General features: G+C 44.2%; 1 long non-coding RNA gene across 1 annotated transcript; it reads left to right on the top strand.

Annotated features, from left to right (window-relative positions):
• Positions 1 to 941: 941 nt before the first annotated feature.
• LOC113600527 (uncharacterized) lies at positions 942 to 6786 on the top strand. Its single transcript, XR_003421517.2, has 3 exons — positions 942 to 1648; positions 2205 to 2286; positions 2510 to 6786. It is a non-coding gene; the product is annotated as an uncharacterized LOC113600527 (long non-coding RNA).
• The last annotated feature ends 9331 nt before the right edge of the window (positions 6787 to 16117 follow it).

Raw genomic sequence — 16117 nt, 5'->3', positions numbered from 1 at the left:
CTGGGGAGCGCCCGTGGAGGAGCAGGTGGGTCTGGGGCAGGGTCCCCGAGGATCTTTGAGCCGTTCACACAGCTCATGACTTTGGGTCCTTGAGTTCCCCGACACCCCCGGAGCCAGGCGTCAGTCTGGGCCCGGGGAGGATTCTCTCTGGGCCAGGGGTGGGATTCAGGCCGTGGTGGAGGCCGGCCGCAGTCCTGCCCCTTCCGGGGCGGGGGGGGGGGGGGGCACGAGCCTCCCCCACCCCTCCAGGAGGCTGGTGCCTTAGTGAGTACACCTTTCCACATTTGTGACCCAAATCCTATACATATATCTGCAATATATATATAAATCCTCCTATCCTTCCTGTGTCGGGGCACTCGGTATTTTCTATTCTACCCAGTTCTGTCTCCTCCACTCTATTTTTGTATTTAAAAACATCTAATCGGGGCGCCTGGGTGGCGCAGTCGGTTAAGCGTCCGACTTCAGCCAGGTCACGATCTCGCGGTCCGTGAGTTCGAGCCCCGCGTCGGGCTCTGTGCTGACAGCTCAGAGCCTGGAGCCTGTTTCGGATTCTGTGTCTCCCTCTCTCTCTGCCCCTCCCCCGTTCATGCTCTGTCTCCCTCTGTCCCAAAAATAAATAAACGTTGAAAAAAAATAAAAAATAAAAACATCTAATCAAAAGCCCCTATTACTGATGTCACATCAGCCTGGAAGGCACCACAAAAGCCCCTAGTTCACGACACTTATCTTTCAGAAGGCTTATGAGGCCCTTCTTAGAGGAAATCCAGTTGCCTATTCCGTTCGTGAAAGAAACGGAATGTTCAGTGCGGATGAACTTGACCTGAGCTGTGGAAGCGGCGCCTGGCCCCGCTGTGAAGTGCGGGTGGCCTCCTGGAGTCCCACGGGCGCCCCCCACACCTGGGGACCCTCCGAGGGGTCCCCTGTGCCCTCGAGCAGAGCAGGCGGCGAGCAGGCGGCGAGCGGGCTGCAGGAAAGGAGCCCCGCGGGCGCGACCCGCTCCTCGGGCCTCCCAGGCTCCGTGTCAGCAGTGCCTCCCCTCGTACAGGAGCTCGGAGCCCGGGGGACCGCTGACTCGGGTCCGCGGGTCCACCCGGAGATAGGCAGACGGGGGTCAACTCGCGGTCTGGGGCAGGAGGAGGGGGGCGGTGGGAGCCTCTTGGGCGGGGGGAGGGAAGAGAAGCTGAGGGGTGGGGTGAGGCAAGGATGGGCAGACACAGCCGGGGAGGAAGAGGAGCCCAGGCCTGGGGGCGCCCGGACCACGTGCGCGGGTGGCGAGCCTGCGCTGAGTGCGCGCGCGCGCGCGTGCACGAGCGGATGAGCCGCAGTACCGGAACGTGCCTGTAGGGGGAGCCAGGTAAGAAGACTTAGCCCACCTGTAGACTCTTCGTCTGCCCTCCGAGGAAGGGGGTGCACCCCCTACCGGGTGCAGCAAAGGACAGGGTTCCCCACCTCCCCTCTCTTACAGCATTCGCTTGAGAAAACTTGTCCTTGTGAATTCTTTCGCTGCCCCTTGGAGATGCATTTCAGTCTCTCCAAGAGGGGACTTGAGGATGGGCTGTGAGAGCCGATGGTGGGTGCCGTCCCCCAGGCCTACTCCTTCGTCTGGAGACTCCGAACCAGGGGGCTGGCCCTGCGTGGCAGGTGAAAGGTGAGGTTGCCAGGGCCCTTGCCATCCCTCCCATGCACCCACACTCCGGTTCAGTGCTGATTCAATAATGTAATTTGATGAAGTTTTGGGGTGATGGTGGAGTGGTCTGTAGCCGACGACCAAGAAAGAATTCTTGAGGACGTCTTGGTGCAAAAAAAAGTGATTTTATTAAAGCACGGGGGCAGGACCTGTGGGTAGGAAGAGCTGCACTGGGGTTGTGACAAGTAATTCATTATACACCCTCAGGTTGGGAGCGGATCAGGGATAGAGTCTCTAAGGTATTTTCGAAGCAAGGTTTCCAGGACCTTGAGGGGCTAACCGTTGCTACGGAAACACCATTTATTACTGTTTCGTAAACCTCACTCGTGAGGTTTCAGATGCATATCCAGGGCCATAAGCTTGGAGTATGATTGCCAGCATATATCCTGGGGCAGTTGAGACAAAGGAAGTTTCCCAAGGAATTTTTATATGTTAAAGTAGACTTACAGGATGGGGGATTAGAGGGGGTGGGAGGGGGTCAGGACAATGTTAAGCCAAGGTTCCCTTTTGTCCCCAGCAAAGTGTCATCATCGAGGCAGCTGAGCTCCCAGAGGAGGTCACCCTGCCTGTTTCAAGGACTTGTCAATGGGCCGTAGGCAGTAAGGGAACTTAGTTTTTCATTTGCCTTAGTTTCCCACATCTCCATGGCAAGCACTTAAGCCCCTTTCCTTTGTTCTTGGGTGGCCAGGAGTGTCTGAGGAATATCCCACAGATCCCACCGGGGAGTGTGGGAGGTGCCAGCCTGTATTTTGCCCTCAGCGACCCCCCCCCATGCTCCCTCATCATATCCCCCCGAACAATTTTGACCCTTAAATCTTTCAGGTTGCTGAAGGTGGAAGGTCTCATCTTCTGTAGCTTCTTGCTGTTGAGAAGGGGTGTAGAGACGTCCCTACCTACATGGGTCAGTATTGGTCAGGTGGGGAATTCATGAAGGAATCACGAAAAGCAGAGGCAGCTGAATCCAACACGGACAGTAAGGTGGTATCTCTGTGGGTAAGGATCGTCTGCCGTCGAGAAGCCATTGCAGCGATGGAATCTCTGCACCAAGCAAAAGGACATGGGAGAAAACAGCAAAACATCACTAGAATAACTAGAAGGATTAGCTCGAATATAAGTTCTTTGGTAGTTGACAAGAATCCTCCAGTCCAAGAGTTTAACCAATCATCAACGGAAAGGGAGGGATTGCGTAAAACATCACTTTGAGTATTCGGGTCAGTTAGAAATCCCGAAATATTTGTGTGGTCGTCTGGAGCGCACACACAGCACTTTGTTTTTGTGAGAGTGTAAGTTCCACGTTGTGCAGCAGTTAGAACATCTCATGCCATTCTGTTTTGTAGAACCGTTTCATGCATTTGAGTTATTTTAGTATTTAATACGATGATGTTAGCTTGAGAGTCATTTAAGGCCTTCACCGTGTAACAGACGGTGTATTACCATCCTATAGACTCTGTTTTGTTCAGTAAGCAATCAGATCATTAATAAGAGGTATTGTTTTTAGAAACAAGAAAAGTAGAGGTTAATAGTTAGAGCAAACTACAAACCCAGGGCCTCCCTGTGCTGCCAGTGAGATTTTTAGATGTCTGGCTTGGAGCCTCCTCAGATGAGAGTGGGAACAGGCAGCAGGAATCAGATGGGTCTTTCTGGTTTGTAACTCAAGTGCCTGTGGTGGTCCTTTTGAATGGCCCATTGTAAGAAGGAATTGTTAGTACAAATTGGGAGAGGAGAATGAAAAGGAAAGATACAACATCATGAGAGAAGTTTGAGGTCTTCCACAGGCTCGAAAGAATAAGAAGGCACATTAATTTGCTCATTGACTTCCCGGGAAGGGGGCACAGGCTTTACTTAGATACGGGAGCCCATGAAGAGTGCCCCTCTAACTTACTGCAGTGGGAGGACATACTATGACCCAGTAAGGACCTTCTCATTTTGGAGTTAAGTCCCCTGCTGTATTAGACTTTTAATCCTTTACATAAACCAGGGATGGGTTTCTAGTAACTGTCAGATCAGGTTTAGGGAGGACATGGTTTGCCTATTTAGAGATTTATGAATTAACCCAGCCTCAAGTGAATAATAAAGCACTGTGGTCTTTATCTATTGATAGGTCGACAGTGAGAAAAGTCTTTGCATACGGTTGTTCCAGGAGTCTATCCCACTTTCCAGTTGTTTAAATAATCCTATGCCCACGGGGTCTTATTATTACCCCCACAGAATAACAAGCACAGAAGGTTTTCTATACATGAAATATTGTGACAATTTTTCTGAAGTTTACATCAAGCTGTCTAGTTTAGGCCAACAGCAAACATTTAAAGACAATCAGAGCTGGAATTTAACATCCATAAAGATGTTATTGAAACAGCGTTTCTCTCTAAAAACCTCATTTCCAGAGACAGCCAAATCAAGCCTAATTTGTTTGCAAAACAAGTCCAGTTTTAACAAACTTGGCCTAATGATTTGCATAACCTCAGCAGGAATAGTCATGATCATAGGGATCTTTTCAAGTTTGCTTTGCTGGAAACTTTCATAAGGAATCTCCAGGTTGAACTTTTAGTAGCCCCTCCAGGCCAGAAGCCAAGCCAAGTGCTTCCATCGACAGTCCTGCAATACCCGTAGACTTGGGCGAATTGCTCTCCATGAGGTCCCCAATGTATCCTGAAGTCCCTGCACCTGCCAGGAAGGGACATTTTTTACCCACCTTGTGAGGTTGCTGGGAACTCTGTAAGCGGGTATCAGGCCAACATTTCCAAGGGGCTTTATGGCTCCATGTTTCACAAAGTCAACCTTAGATCCTTAGAGCTGTAAGGTCATATCTGAGTCTATGCATGACTCTCATATATGACATTCCAGTCAAAGCCTTGGTAAAATAACCAGTATTTCCAATGGTGTCCTGTTACAAGGAGAATAGATTCTTATTGAACGTACACAAACAATTGTAATTGCCATGAAAGAAAGAATACTCTGAGAGTTTTTGAGTTTCAGAGGGTTTAGGCAGAGAGAAAAGTTCAACGCTTCAGTTTACAAGTGAATATTTGATGACATTTTTTAGATATCTTAAGAGAAAGTTTAAAGAAAGGTTTTTTTATTTTTTTAAATGTTTTATTTATTTTTGACAGAGAGAGAGACAGAGCATGAGCAGGGGAGGGGCAGAGAGAGAGGGAGACACAGAATCGGAAGCAGGCTCCAGGCTCTGAGCTGTCAGCACAGAGCCTGACGTGGGGCTCAAACTCACAGACCACGGGATCATGACCTGAACCGAAGTCGGATGCTCAATCAACTGAGCCACCCAGGCTCCCCAAGAGAAAGTTTCTTTAATCTGGAAGAGCAAACATTAGAGAACCAGCAATATTTCAAACAAGGTTCAAAAAACTATAATCTTCTTCAGTTCATTTAGTCCCATGTTCCTAATTCTTGTTTAATTTGAATGCAGCTTTTTAGTTCTGCCCATTTTAGTGTTAATCTTAAAGATGCCAAATACCTGTATTTGTCCTAAAAAAAAGTCCTTTTCGTGAATCTCCTTGAAGATGAAATATGTTTTGTGAGAGAAAAAGAACAATTATAAATGACAAAATCTCAGAAATGGACATTGTTAAAGATCTGATAAGAGTTCATTATGATGCAATTGACAAGGGAATTCAGTTATTTCTGTGACACATAACACTTCAATAATCAGAATATCAAGTGAGGGCCTTATACCAAAACCTTAAAACTTTAGGAATTGCATATATATTTGGGCAGTTACAGCAATACAACCTAAGGTTTACCATTGTACAATGGTGCTTTTCCCAGTAACTCAGCACCCCAAATAAAATGCCTAATTGGTCGAAAAAATTTCGTTTACAATTTAAATCTTGGAAGTTTGTTAAAACCTTAGAAAGTTGTAAAGCACATCCTAAATAGGGTTACAGATCATTAGAATCTTAATTTATTTACCCAACATGGCAATAAGAGATCTTAAAGGCAAATATGTGTCATTATATGTTGTTAGCAAAACCTAGCTACTTAAACATTGAGAAGCTTTAACTTTAATCAAAGACCTGATAAAAAGGAAACCTAAAATTTAAAAAAAAAAAAAGGAGGAAACCTAAAGCTTTGGTTTTCCTGGCAGACAACAGACCAAAAACAAAACAAAACAAAACAAAACCTTTGTTTACATTGTCTTATCAAGAGCAGATCAACAGTCCAAGAAAACTTTGTCTTTTGAGCAGAGAGACAAGCAGAATTTCAACCTTAGGCCAGTGTACTTTTAAAATTCCATTCCTCTCAACCTTAGACCATCCTGAGCACACATAGAATTCCTTTCCAAAGATTTCCCTTCATGAACCTTCTACAACTTTCCTTTGCCTTCAAATTTTGTCCCAAGCCATTTGTCTCCAAACAACCAGTCTCATTTAGGACAAAATTATTTTCTTTAAGCTTCAACCAAAAAAAAAATGTCTTCCCATTCATTTTATCTTTCTTACACATCTCCTACTTTCCTGCATACAGGGTTGCTTTTCTTATTTCCATCCGTCTTAAGTATACTTAGCAGAATTTTAACTTAGAAACCTTAGTCCCCAAGGAAAACTTAGGAACCAATCATAAACTGTTACACCAGAATTCGTTAGATAGCAAATTCATGAATCAATTAAGCACAAAGCATGTTTTTCAATAGACCCAAATAGTCTTAGTTTCTCTGCAATAAGTCAAAAGCAGATAAACCTTATGTTTAGTAATCCATGCTTTAGCCCTCCGTTCAGTTTGGAAAAGACCTAGATGTCCAAAGAATTTGCTCTCATTTGTCATGCAAACTTTAAAGCAAAATTTTAAAGTTTCAGGTTACCAAAGACTTTGAAAGCTATCTTAACAATTACCCATGAAAACTTTGAGAGAGACAAAATTAACCATTATTTTAAGTCATCTTTTTGCCAACAAATTGCAACAGAGATAACATGAGCTTCTTTGACCTTTAGTAAACCTTGGTAGAATAAAAGTTTCGTATTTAATGCTGATAACTCTAAAGATAGGTCTATCTTAATTAAACCAGCAAACTTAAATTAGTTTAAACAAATATGTTCAACTTGGGTCCACTTAAAAGACAATCTGATCCCCATTGTCCGTTTCTGCCTGGGACACTGGTGGGCAAATCTGAAGTGGGCGGTCCAAGGGGTGGTGCTCTGTCAGAGGCACAGATGCCACGGTTTTTGTTCTGCCAAAGTGGAAATAGACAGTCCATGTCAGGCTAGAGAATACAGGGAACTTCCCCGAAACAAATGGAGTTGCAGTGGTGGCTTGGGAATGTTCCTTAAAGTCCCCTTCCTGAGGTAGACTAATCACAGTTGGCTCCAATTATCGTAGTCATTAACCCAGGAGATGAATGAGGGAGAGGTCCTCACATCTATTAGGGGTAAGAATAGAGAGTCAGTGTTCCCTTTATCGGGATGGCCTGTGTTTCCTCCAGCGACCTGGATTTACTTGGACATCCAATATGTCTAAAGGGGGTCTATTAACCTGGTTGGTCCTTAGGCACATTCTGCAAGAGGCCCTCAGGTCCAGATCTTCATACCTCTGTCCATTTGCCCTGTTTGCTGAAGAAGAGATCTAACTGCTAGATCCTACTAAGGCCATGCAGGGTTACAGGGAATCAGTCCTTTCCCAAATTTTGCAATCCCAATTGTTCCCAGTGGGTTAAAAAAGCATCCCAAGGGAGAGTCCTTGGGGACTGAGGAGAAGCTCCCATGCTCCTCCTAGAGAGAAAAGTAGAAAGAAAGGAGAAAGAAGGTCCATTACCCCTGAAACCGCACCCCCCCCGACTCTTGGGTGGCATCCCATGGACAGGATATGTCAGAATTTCCTGGTGTCAAAGTGACCCAAGGCGTCCCTCGAACAAAGCCACTATGACCACCGACCAGCTGACTGAGGGACCCTGAAGGGATGCTAGGGTCCCCCCGCTTCCCCATTGCATTCTAGACTACAGATGGGTGCCTGGCGTATGGACCAAAATATTGTACCCTGAAGCCCGTGCCCTAAAAGGCAGTGCCTGAAAGAACATGCCCTGATTACCTAGTCTTTGAAGAGCATGCCGTAGGAGCCATGCTTTAGTTTCTTGAAGATCTGCTGTTTTTAACCCATGGAAAACACTAGAAAAGTTTTGCAAGGGGGAATTACCCAATTTTATAATTTAAGTGGTAGTTAGTAGGGGACATTGACCAAAAGCAGTAAAGGCAGAAATCCATCATGATCTAAGCGAATAAAAGCACTAAATAAATAAAGGCAAGAATAAAGAGACGGCATCAAGTTTCTGGGTCTTATTACCATTCTGGCCAGAGTACTAACTTTCAGCCCAAAGGCAGGCTTTCTCCTCCCTGTAGAATAACCTTGGGCTAAAGGATTGCAGCCTGAGCAATCAACATGAAAGTGTTCCAGAAAGACCATACTCCTCAGAAAGCTGCTGCAATGAGTGTAAAGGAGGGAAAAAGCAAGTATACTCGATGAGTTTGCACCGAAGGTCAAAGTCCAAATGAAAAGACTCATTGCCCCACGTTGGGCGCATATGATGAAGTTTTAAGGGGGGTGATAGGGTGGTCTGGAGCTGATGACCCAGAAAGAATTCTGTGTCATCAAGAATTCTTGAGGACATATTTTGTGCAAAAAAGGTGGTTTTATGAAAGCATGGGGACAGGACCCGTGGGCAGGAAGAGCTGCCCTGGGGTTGTGACAGGTGACTCTTTATAGACCCTCAGGTGGGGAGGGAGTCAGGGATAGAGTAAGTCTCTAAGGTATTTTGGAAGAAAGGTTTCCAGGACCTTGAGGGGCTAGGACAATGCCATTTATTACCGCTTCATAAAACCTCAATCATGAGACATTTCAGATGTATATCAGGGGCCATAAACCTGGAGTATGATTGTCAGCATATATCCTGGGGCAGTAGAGATAAAGGAAGTTGACTTACAGGGTCTTCGAGGTTGGGACAATGTTAAGCCAAGGTTCCCTTTTGCCCCAGCAAAGTGTCATCATGGAGGCAGCTGAGCTCCTAGAGGGAGGCCACTCTGCCTGTTCCAAGGACTTGTCAATGGGCCGTACTCAGTAAGGGAACTTAGTTTTTATTTGCCTTAGTTTCCCACATCGCCATGGCAAGCACTTAAGCCCCTTTCCTTTGTTCTTGGGTGGCCAAGAGTGTCTGAGGACTATCCCACCGATCCCACCAGGGGGTGGGGGGGGGGCCAGCCTGTATTTTGCCCTCAGCTAATCCTATACTCCCTCATCATAATTCACATGGCACTGTTTTCTGGGTTGGCAGGTTTTCTTTTATTTTGCTTTATTACATTTTATTTAAGTAATCTGTATACCCAATGTGGGGCTCCAACTCACGACCCCCACGATCAAGGGTTGCAGGCTTCTCTGACTACAGGCCAGCTGCCCCTTGGCACGAGATTTTAGTTTTAATTACGTTTCCCAACACGGCTGTTTTGCTGTCGGGCATGAGTGAGTGTTCACAAAGGTCATCATGGCCCCACTGATGACGGGGCATAAGGCAGTCTGACACCCTGCAAACACCCCTCCCCAGGTGCTGTCCTTGTGACACTCCTCATGCACTCCCGGCTGCCCAAGAACAAAGGAAGGGAAAAAAACCAATGGTTAACCGATAGAGATCACAGTCCTGGAGGACCTGAGTCTCCATCAGTTTACAAACGTCTTAGTAAATTCCAAGAAGGCAGTCTTATCAATAGCCTCATCTCCAGAAAACTATATGATGTGGGAAACAAAGGCAGAAGGAAATGGCAGATAGAACTAACTCTCCTTAAAATCTGCAGCCCTTTGACAGATACTTAAGGCCAGCTGAGTGAAACATTTCTCCAGGAACTCCCTATGTCTTAATGCTAATGCTTTGCTAGAGGGAAGAACAACCTTAGCTTACCCATAGCTAGGCCTCCAGTACCTTCCGCCTCCTCTATAGCACAGGAGAGTCCTTCTACCTCCCCCAACCCCTTAGTATGTAACCTGTCTCTCCTCACAGCCTCACTGCAGCTTTCTGCCCCCAGGTCCCCGCGGTTTAATAAAATCACCTTTTTGCAACAAAGACGTCTCGAGAATTCTTTCTTGGCCGTCAGCTCCGGACCCCCACCATCACTCCAAAACCCCACTAACACCAGTAAGGCACTGACTTCAGCTCCTGGTGATGTGGAAAATGTCGCTAAAGAGGACTCCCAAGATACTGGAGGCCTGGCTATTGTCAAGTTAAAGTTGTTTTCCCTCCAGTAAAGCATTAGCATTAAGACAGCAGGGAGTTCCTGGAGGACATTACACTCTGTATTTGCCTCAAGTATTTATTTGTCGGTGGGCTGCGGGTTATAAAGAAATTTAATGTAGGGGCACCTGGGTGGCTCCGTTGGTTAAGCATCAACTCAGGTCAGAATCTCCCGGTTCGTGGGTCCAAACCCCGCGTCGGGCTCTGTGCTGACAGCTCAGAGCATGGAGCCTGCTGCCAATTCTGTTTGTCTTTGTCTCTCTGTGTCCCTCCCCCACTCGAGCTCTGTCTCTCTCTCAAAAATAAACGTTAAAAAAATTTTTTTATAGAAATTTTGTTATTTACATTTCCTTCTTGCCTGTGTTCCTCATGTCACTATGAAGGAGAGGGTGGTGTTGGGGCTCCAGGAAACTGAGTCTCTAGGTTGCTGGAGATGAGGCTATTGACAAGACTGCTTTCTTCTTGTAACTTACTGGAGACTTAGGTCCCGCAGGACTGTGATCTCTATCAGTTAACCATTGGTTTTTTCCTTTCCTTTGTTCTTGGGCAGCTGGAGGTGCACAAGGAATGTCACACGGACCCCACCTGGGGGGAGGGTTGCTAGGTGGCAGCTTGCCTTATGCTCCCTCATCATTTGCACACCTAGTTCCTGCTCCGGAGCCCCCTCGTCCTGGCTGAGCCTGGAGGCCCCTTTCTGGGACAAGCTGGTCCCTTCCGCCCCCAGTCCCCTCCCTTTCCCCACCTGACCACTGATCTTGGCTCACTGAGTGCTGTCTGGCTGTCGGTGGGGAGGAAGGGTGGGGGGCTTCACCAGTCCCCCCAACCCCTACCTGGTGTGATTTGATGTGGAGTCCAGAGCTAACGGTCAAGAAAAAATTCTTGAGACGCTTATTGGTGCAAAAAAAAGGTGGTTTTATTATAGCACAAGGACAGGAGCCCAGGACAGAAAGAGCTGCAGGGATTGTGAGGAGCGATTGGTTATATACTTTTAAGGGGGGGAGGGGGGTAGAGACAAAGGAAGTTTCTGAAAGGATTTTAAAGAAGACACAGGATCCTGGAGGCCTGGCTTTCATCAGGCTGAGCTTGTTTTTTCCTCTAAGGGAGCATGAACAGTAAGACAGTTGGGGAGTCCCTGGAGGAATGTCTTCCTCTGCCCCCCTCAAGTATCTGTCAGTGGGCTGCAGGTTCTAAAGCAGGTTAATTTTATCTACATTTCTTTTGCTTTTGTTCCCCACATCATTCCTCCCCTGAACAATTTTGACCCTTAAATCTTTAAGATTCCTGAGGGTGGAAGGTCTCTGAAACAGGGTGCTGTCGAAAAAAACCACCAGACGCCGAATAGAAGCGAGGCAAGATTTTATTCACGGCCGGGCCAAACCTGATCTCCTGATCTTAAGGAGAAAAGTGCAGAGAATGGCCCCGAACAAAGGCAGCCGTGAGCTTATATGGATTTTAGCAAGTCAGAATACGTCATTATTTGGTTAACCAATTACAATTTACAGCATTTCATGGTAGCCAATTATATTGTGACACACAGACGTTAGTTTTGGCGGGAACCTATCAATTTAAAAGTCTTTGTCCTAAGAGGGCTTAAAATGACCAATCATAGTTGGACACCTGAGATGCCGTAGGTGAGTACGTGACGTTTTACATGTTGGTCTTGCCTAGGCCAGATCTTGGTAGAGGGGGAGGGGAAGCGTTTTCCATCCTAAGTTATCTATTTAGCAAGCTGGCAAGGTCACAGAAGTGAGATAGGGCGGTTAGTAATTTCTGATCACCCTAATAGGGAACTACATAAGCCTTTTATCTCGACTATTCATGAAAGGTGAGTTTAAGCCAAACTTATATACAATAAGCTTTCTGATATCTTATAAGTTGACCTATTACAGTCTCATCTTCTGTAGCTTCTTCCTATTGAATAGGGGTGTAGAGATGTCCCTACCTATGGGTCAACACTGGTCAGTTGGAAAATATGTGTCCTATCTCTATCTCTAAGAGTTACCAAAGGCAGAGGCAGCCATTCCAAGGTGGACAACATATGTGAACCTCCCTTGCGTAGAAAGGATCATCTGTCGGCTGGAAGTTATGGCAGGGAAGGAGTCTTGACCCTAGGCAGAGAGATGCCAGAAACGACAACAAAATATTATTATTTCAATATCATAATATTTTTATGAGAAAAAGAAGCCCAATAAAAAAGGCCTTTGATAGCTGACAAAAACCTTCCTCCAGTACAGGGTTTTAGCCAATCACTGAAGGAAAGAGAGAGATCATTTAAAGTGCAGATTTGAGTATTTATATCTTTTAGCAATCCTGTCATGTTTTTGTGATATCAGGAATGTATACACAGCGTTCTGTTTTTGTGCTAGCAAGTACATGTTCCACCTTGTTAAAATATCTAATGCCATTTTGAGAGTCATTTAAGGCCTTCATTGTGTGGCAGGTGGTATTAGCCATGATATACTCGGTTTTGTTTTGTAAGCAATCGGGTAATGAATAAGAGGCACCTTTATGGAAACGAAAGAAAAATACAAGTTCATAGTTGGAGCAAATTACAAACACAGTGTCTTGAGTTTTGAGCGCTTAAAATCTAATATCTACGAAGATGGGTTATTGGAACACATTTTCCCTCTATAATCACCTTCATTTTTAAACAGAGATAACCAAATCAAGACTAATTTGTTTGTAAAACAAGTCCAGTTTTAACAGACTTGGCTTAATTATTTGCATACACTCAGCAAGAATCACGATTGACCACATAGATCTTTTAAAATCTGCTTTGCTGGAACTTTTTATGAGAAATCTAGATAGAACTTTTAGTAGTCTCTGTATTCAGAAGCCAAGCCAAATATTTGCCATCAGACATGCCTGAAATACCTGTAGATTTGGGGAAATTCCTCTTCATGAGGTCCCCAAACATCTTGAGGTTCTTGCACCTGCCAGCAAGGGACATTCTTTACTCACCTGGTAAGGCTGCTGGGAACTGTGGAAGCAAGGTATCAGTCCAACATTTCCAAGGGGCTTTATGGCTCCATGTTTCATAAAGTCAACCTTAGTTCCGTAAAGCTGTCTGGTCATATCTGAGTCTATGCATGTTGCTCTCAAATACGACACTTCAGTCAAAGACTTGGTAGGACAACCAGTGTTTCCAATGGTTTCTGGTTACAAGAAGAGGTTCTTATTGAACTTAATGCAAATAAATGTAATTGCCAAAGAAAGAATACTCACTGACACTTTTTCAGTTTCAGAGGGCTCAGGTACAGAAAAAAGTCAAACATTTCAATTTGTTCACAGAAGAATATTTTATCCTATTTCTGTGTATCATGGATAACTTAAGAGAAAGTTTTCTTAATCTGGAAGAGCAAACATTAGAGAACCAGAAATATTTCAAAAAGAGTCACAAAACCATAATCTTCTTCCTCAGTTCATTTAGTCCCATGTTGCTGATTCTTGTTCAGCTTCAATGCAACTTTTTAGTTCTGGAAATTCATACCAAATTTATTTGTTTGGTTTTTTTTAAGTTTACTTATTTATTTTGAGAGAGAGAGCACGAGCACGGGAGGGACACAGAGAGAATCCTAAACAAGCTCCGCACTATAAGCTCAGAGCCCAATACCGGGCTCCATCTCATGAATCATGTGATCAGGGCCTGAGCCAAAATCAAGAGTTGGATGCTCACTGACTGAGCCACCCAGGAGCCTCCCTCCCTTTTTTTTTTTAAACCAGGTTTAAAGATCAAAAAAACCCTGATTTTGTCCAAAGCCCTTTTTTTATGAGTCTCCTTGAAGATGAAACACATTTTGCAAGAGAATAAGAATAATAACAATAAATGACAAAAGACTCAAAATGGACATGGTGATTTTGAGGTCATAATATAGCTGACAAGGAAATCTCATTATTTCTGTGACACAGAACATTTCAATAATCAGAATATCGAGTGATGGCCTCATACCAAAGCATATTAAAAGTTTAGGAATTGCATGTAATCTCAAGAATAGTTATACTATTTACCTAAATGCAATCTAAGCTTATTTGTTTAACAATGCTTCCAGAGTCACTTCCCATACCCAATAAAAAGACGGAATTAGTCAAAAAGACTTCATTTACACTTTACATCCGGGAAGTTTGTTTAAGAACCTCAGAAAGTTATGAAGCACATTTCTGAATAGGATTACAGATCTTTACAAAACTTAAAAGTTAATTATTTATTTAACGGAAGTGGATTTATTTAATCCAAAGGGAAATATGTAGGGCTATATAGTTGTTAGCAAAACTTTAACTCCCTTAATATAGAGAGGTTTTGACCATCTTAAGTAATCAAAGACCTGCTAAAGGCAAAACATAGAAACTTGGGTTTTCCCAGCAGACAAAAGAGAAAAGAGAAATTTATTTACATTTTCTTATCAAGAGCAGACCAATCCAAGAAAACTTCGTCTTTTTAAGAGAAAGAAAACAGAATTTCAGTCTCACGCCAGTGTACTTTTATTTTTTTTAATGTTTATTTATTTTTGAGACAGAGAGAGAGCATGCATGGCAGTGGGCAGAGAGAGGGGTGCAGAGCGTCTGAAGTGGACTCCGCACTGACAGCAACAAGCCCAATGTGGGGCTTGAATTCACGAACCATGAGATCATGACCTGAGCCAAAGTTAGATGCTCAACCAACTGAGCCACCCAGGTGCCCCACCAATGTACTTTTAAAATCCCTCGATTTCAACCTCAGTCCTGATGATATATAAAATTTCTTTCCAAAGATTTCCCTCCATAAACCTTGTATCACTTTTTCATTCAGAGTTGTTTCCCTATCTCCAACAGTCTTAACTACAGTTAGCAGAATTTTAACTCTTAGGAAACTTAGTCTCAGTGAAAATGAAGTAGTAACCAATTGTGAACTGTCAAAATAATTTTTTTTAATAAATCTGAAATTTATAAATACATGCCACAATTTTCAAAACACATTTTTTCCATAGTAAAATCTTTCAATAAAGCACAAAGCATCTTTACCAATAGACCCAAATATTCTCAGTTTCTCTGCAATTGGAAAGCAAAAGCACAAACCTGTGTTCAGTGATTGATGCTTTAGTATTTTATCTCTTTTGGAAAAAACTTAGAGGTGTCTAATGAATTCATTCCAATTTATCATCCAATCAAAACTTCAAAGTTCCAGGTTCCCAAAGACTTTGAAAGCTTTGAGACAAAATTGACCTTCATTTGAAGTCACCTTTTGGGGAACAAATTGAAACAAAGATAACACGAGCTCATTTGACCTTCAACAAGCCTTGGTAGAATAAAAGTTTTGTATTTAATGCTGACTGATGTGGGGAACAAAAGCAGAAAGACATGTAGATAAAATTAGATTTCCTTATAACCTGCAGCCCTTTGGCAAATACTTGAGGCAGGCAGAGTACGATTTTCCTCCAGGAACTCCCAACGGTCTTGATGTTAATGCTTCGCTAGAGGGAAAACAACCTTAGCTTGACACTATCCAGGACTCCAGGATCCTGGGGGTCTTCTTTAGCATATGAAAGTTGCTTTGGACACTTCCCCTTGCCTTTACCTCCCCCAACTCCCAAGTATATAATCAGTCACTCCTCACAGTCCCGGACCAGCTCTTTCTGCCCTTTGCGGCCTGTTCCCATGCTTTAATAAAACCACCTTTTTGCACCAAAGACGTCTCAAGAGTTCTTTCTTGGCTGTCAGTTCCAAAACCAAACACCCCAACATTTTCCACATTACTGATAACTCTAAAGTCATGTCTATTTTAATTAAACCAACAAACTTAAATTAGTTTAAGTACTGAATTTTGTTCCACCTGCGTCCACTTAAAAGTCAATTTGTTTCCCATTGCTAATTTTTACCTGGGACATCGGTGGGGAAATCTGAAGTGGAAAGTGTAAATCCAAGGGGTTGCTCTTTGTTCCTTGACAGCGAAGGGAGAGGAAGAAGCCAATGATGCCTGAGGCATGCAGGATGGTATAGGAGCCAGTTGTGCACGCCACACCCAAGTGATGAGGAAACGGGAAGGTGGGGAGGCAGAAGAGGTGAGGTGCCACCAACAAGGCTGGAGCCAGATAAAACCCCAGAGGGCAGAGAAGGAGGACTCCTGGTCCTAAAGCTCATCAGCTTGGAGAAATGAAAAGACAGGTTTTCTTTCCACCAACAAGTGGAATTTAGCAGTCCACGTCAGGCCAGAGAAGACCAGGAACTTCCCTGAA

The sequence above is a fragment of the Acinonyx jubatus genome, chromosome F2 (assembly GCF_027475565.1).
Source record: "Acinonyx jubatus isolate Ajub_Pintada_27869175 chromosome F2, VMU_Ajub_asm_v1.0, whole genome shotgun sequence".
Taxonomy (NCBI): domain Eukaryota; kingdom Metazoa; phylum Chordata; class Mammalia; order Carnivora; family Felidae; genus Acinonyx; species Acinonyx jubatus.
This window is presented reverse-complemented; position numbering and strand designations above follow the sequence as displayed.